Here is a 5,670-nt window from a genome sequence, read left to right on the forward strand (position 1 = left end):
TTATTATTATTATTATTATCGGTGTTGTAGCAGGTCAAGGTGGAGCTAGTTTGAGCCACTGGTGCTTTATATACCATTTGGTAGTTTTAATCCTCGACAGTGTATTTAGCACTGCTAATCTAGTGGAAGTATAATTTAAATAGAATATATTGTAAGTAAAGAGCTAACATAGCATGAAATAGAAATTCCTAATAATATAATAATAATAATCAAGAAATTAATCTAGTGTTCCTGAAAATCCAGATAAATTCCTCTGTGCTCAAAAAGTGAAGAAATAAGATCTTCCTTAACGAAATGTGTTTTCATTTATCCTTTTCAAGTTAAACATTTTTACAGTCCATGTCATGATAGAGACATGTCATTTTCGCTTGTCCAAAGTTATGAAGTAACCTGCATTTTTGTGCTTTTCACACAAACTCCAATCTCACGGGGTTGAAGGTTTATTGTGATATATGATGACTTTACTCACTTCATCAGGCTGTTCTGCACTTTCATAAGCATTTTTTATTTTAATTTTCCTTGTGTTAACAGCGACATCATTTTGATTTATATTGAATTTAGCCTTTAATAGACAGCGCAGTCAATGAAGGATTAATGGTTAAATTATTCATAATATCCATTTACTCATAGAGCCACTGTTTTCAATTCAGAGACCTGAAATCATTTAACTGCTCAAAGGGATAATTCTGAGTATTAGTGACAAATTCCTGAGATGTGTTTCATTGTGTTTCATTTAACTGATGGTGTAATTCAGTACAGTCCGCAATGAATGAGCAGGAAAAGGTACAGGTTGTTATTCAAGGATGCTCAGCAGCTACTTGACAGACTAGCTTTTGAGAAGAAGCAAAAAATGTGATTCCTCAGCTGCAGAAATGTCTGGTTAAACCACAAGACAGTGGGTGCCTTCGGTTCAAGTTTTCTTTTGGGTGTGGTGCTGCCTTCAATCGAATAAGATGTTCCAAAACAGTAAAAGAAAGATTTACATTTGGTATATGGTCATATTAAGCGAAGGCGTTATCCAGCTTGTGTTTATCTCATGTAGACTATAGCGAGGAAACCTGTCTCAACATGTTATTCAATGTTTTAACTCAACACGTAATGTTTGTGGATCATTTGTGTTGATGTAGAAACTTCACTGTGTACAGGGTGTGAAAGCCTGACACATTAATATAATTTTTAATTAGCGACAGATTAAGAACCATCACCTATAATTAATTATCATTTATAAAATGAGGAGTGCTTCATAGAAAAACATAGTATCTCACAGAAATGTTTGGTAAAATAAAATAATTTAGTAATAATTAGTTTCATAAAATAATTTGGCACTGTTCTACTGTTGGTCCTTTTTAATGCAGTTGATGTCAACTTCCTGTCAGGATTAATTGAGGAGAGTTTGTCATTGCAACACTTCTTTTTAAGGGCCATCCAACTTTGAACTTCAGTTGATCAGTTGTCCTTTTCCATTATTCTACACACTTGAAGGTTTCACATTTGCATGTGTGGCAGATTTCATCGCTTAATGGAAGACAACAAGGGAAGAAAGCGTGCTAATGTGGATACCGACTACACCCACACTCTTTGAAGCTGCACGCAGTTTTGATCACACACTCAGTTCAATATTTATGACATCTCACCCTTTTAAGGACTGCTTTAGTAAGCAACTGCTCATTGCACTCTATCATAGTGAACCACAGATTGCTTTGACATTTAATTTAGGCATTGGAAAAATCAATATGACATAAAAAGGCCACTTTAACTCCTTTTACAATTGAATGTATTAATGTATAGTTTACTACAAAATCAGTTCCCCCTTTGATAACTACTCTTCTGCTTACAGTACATCACACCACTGTTGAACAAAAACTGTAGCCTCTTTAGGCAGGACCTGTAATCAGTCACAGAAATCAGTGAAGTACAGGAACAAAAACAGCTAAGAGGCAGGTTAATAAAAGAATTGGCATGGAGGAGCCATAACAATGGCTCTTTCCTGAGCAGCAAATGTAATCTTTCAGCATCGTAAAAAAAAAATTGCTAAAATGGGGAAGAAATGCAGAACATTGAAGCAATTAGTAAAAGTGAAAAAGTAATTTGACATTGGGAGAAATACTTTTCTGTCAGATTCTTTAGTCATATCGTTGAAATATGAAGCTAATACCAGCAGCCAATTAGTTTATCTTAGCATGAAGACAAAGAACAGGGAAACAGCTTGCCTGGCTATGTCCAAAAGTCCACCTATGTTCTTGTCTAATTAGTACGTTATATCTTGTGTATTAGTAAATGCAACAATTCTGCGTTTTACAACGTGGTTGTGTGGCTATGGATGGTAGCAGTTGCCAGGCAGCCAGCACAGAATTCAGGAAGGTAATGCTCCTGGCCAAGAAATAGGTAATGTGAAGGTACGTCACGCCGTGTTGCGTGTTGGGACAGGGGCGCCATCTCGTGCTATTGTGGTTACCTGAAACAGTATTTGGACATACTAATAACCATAAACAACGTTGATCTATATCCACTTGGCAGCAAGACGCACTACCTCCACTCAAATAACCGGATGTTGTCACTTACCTCATTTTTGGATTGAGTGTTTACATTTTAATTTAAAAGTTATAGATCATTAGAAGCTCATGAACAGTTTTGCAGTGGCTGGGTGCAAGACCTATACATTCATAAGCCGGCAAACTGCGACAGCACAGTCATACTCGCAGAGGTGAGATGCTAGTCCTCTTTTTGGCCCAATTATTAAACCAAACTTTAGATGTTATATATTTTATTTTATTTGCAGTGGGCAGAGAGTTTACAGGTCAGTATGTGCATAAAAAGAAGGCAGCGGGATCCTGACAACACGGCAGTGCAAACAAAATGTTACTCGATGTTGACTGTGGGTCTGAACATGATTTAGAAATCAGTCCCTGATCGTTTGCAATGTACGTCATTAATAATATGAATAATTGTTCCATCATCTGACAGCTGAAATATTAAATCATTTGGTAATAAAATGTTAAACCAATGGCAGCTATGATTAAAAAGCCACAGATCAGTTACTCTACTTAATGAGCAGGTTTTCAATTTCCAAGGATGTCATTTGTTAGGACACAAATTGGCAGTCTGTAATTAATATCTGTAAGTAAGGATGTCATGGTCAGTAAAGACACTCTCCAAATGTGATCATGTAGGATTATTATTATTATTTTTATATATATCTTTTTTGTGCATGTAATGCAAACTGCTAAAGTCCCTATCAGCCCAAAGGGAGTTCCCATCTCCCACAGAAAACTGAACTGTTTCAAAACAGCTTGTTTGTAGTACAGCCGTTTCTCTTTCATCCTTGTGACGATGCATCAAAATGCGCATCATAACGCTCGCCTAGCGGCTAGTCCGAAATGCCCTCAAAAACACCAGTGGAAAAACACACTGAGCTGCAGCACACACCTCTCCTCTCCCTTCCAAACACTAGCTACCCCCCAGGCAGTCAATGGACATAAAGTTGTTACTGTGATGTAGAGACAGAGCTCAGTTAAAACTTTATGGATGAAAGATACATTTGTTACAGATTAATAACTCACCACTCTGAACACTATGTCCTGTCCATGTTGCTAAACTGGAATATATAGAGCTGAATTAAAGCCGCGTTTACCATTTTCTCACTGATAACAAATAAAGTGTTTTTTGAAAATTAAACTATGTAAACCTGTTCTGGTTCAACCCCTAAATGAACCTGTCAATGAGCATAATACCACCTCTTTAGGTTGCATAAAATACTTGTGAACAGCTGTGATGATTGTTTTTAAATAATCGTCTTTGGTCTAGGCCTATTCACAATCACAACACATTAAAGATGTATGCTGTGAGTATAATGCCCTAGATCAAACACAACTTAAAGCTGCTTTATTCAGTTAATTTTATGTCGTATGTTCTATTTGTAACAAAGTAACAAAGCCCTCTGTCAAGAGAAAACTTTGACTCATCTGCGGACAGCCTTTGACCAGTGCAGTAGTTATTTTAACACAAACCATGATCTTTCCCTAACCCTGACCAAGTCATTTTAGTGCCTAAACATAATAAACCCTAAAGGGAGAACTGACACAACATGAGACCTGATAGAAAAATCATTAAATATTGATGTACCACACTTTTTACACTGTGGAATAAAAAAAAGCTTTGGTTCTCTTGCTGCCACACGGAATATCATGCAGGCAATCTCTGCCTGCAGTGAAATGTTAATAATGTAGCAGCTTCTGTTTGGAGGCTGCTGGTCATTTCCCCTCCCTGATTGCATTGTATTGGTATTTCACCCTCCACATCACTACTCTTCATAGCCCATTAGTGATCAGTGATGGTTTATTGCTGGACAGTCAGTGACATTGAAAAAATCCCCAAACAGAGTTAATTGCTGAGGATCAATCCATACATTGATCTAAGTTCAAGAACACACCTACAGGTGCTGGTCATATAATTAGAATATAATCAAAAAGTTGATTTATTTCAGTAATTCCATTCAAAAAGTGAAACTTATATAATGTATACATTCATTCCACACAGACTGATGTATTTCAAGTGTTCATTCCTTTTAATTTTGATGATTATAACTGACAACTAATAAAAAAACCCAAATTCAGTACCTCAGAAAATTAGAATATTGTGGTTCAATATTAAAGACACCTGTTGCCACACTTTAATCAGCTAATTAACTCAAAACACCTGCAAAGGCCTTTAAATGGTCTCTCAGTCTAGTTCTGTAGGCTACACAATCATGGGGAAGACTGCTGACTTGACAGCTGTCCAAAAGACGACCATTGACACCTTGCACAAGGAGGGCAAGACACAAAAGGTCTAAAGAGGCTGGCTGTTCACAGAGCTCTGTGTCCAAGCACATTAATAGAGAGGCGAAGGGAAGGAAAAGATGTGGTAGAAAAAAGTGTACAAGCAATAGGGATAACCGCACCCTGGAGAGGATTGTGAAACAAAACCCATTCAAAAATGTGGGGGAGATTCACAAAGAGTGGACTACAGCTGGAGTCATTGCTTCAAGAACCACCACGCACAGACGTATGCAAGACATGGGTTTCAGCTGTCGCATTCCTTGTGTCAAGCCACTCTGGAACAAGACACAGCATCAGAAGCGTCTCGCCTGGGCTAAAGACAAAAAGGACTGGACTGCTGCTGAGTTATGTTCTCTGATGAAAGTAAATTTTGCATTTCCTTTGGAAATCAAGGTCCCAGAGTCTGGAGGAAGAGAGGAGAGGTACAGAATCCATGTTGCTTGAAGTCCAGTGTAAAGTTTCCACAGTCAGTGATGGTTTGGGGTGCCATGTCATCTGCTGGTGTTGGTCCACTGTGTTTTCTGAGGTCCAAGGTCAATGCAGCCGTCTTCCAGGAAGTTTTAGAGCACTTCATGCTTCCTGCTGCTGACCAACTTTATGGAGATGCAGATTTAATTTTCCAACAGGACTTGGCACCTGCACACAGTGCCAAAGCTACCAGTACCTGGTTTAAGGACCATGGTATCCCTGTTCTTAATTGGCCAGCAAACTGGCCTGACCTTAACCCTATAGAAAATCTATGGGGTATTGTGAAGAGGAAGATGCGATACGCCAGACCCAACAATGCAGAAGAGCTGAAGGCCACTATCAGAGCAACCTGGGCTCTCATAACACCTGAGCAGTGCCACAGACT

This window comes from Micropterus dolomieu, linkage group LG22, assembly GCF_021292245.1.
Source record: "Micropterus dolomieu isolate WLL.071019.BEF.003 ecotype Adirondacks linkage group LG22, ASM2129224v1, whole genome shotgun sequence".
NCBI lineage: Eukaryota > Metazoa > Chordata > Actinopteri > Centrarchiformes > Centrarchidae > Micropterus > Micropterus dolomieu.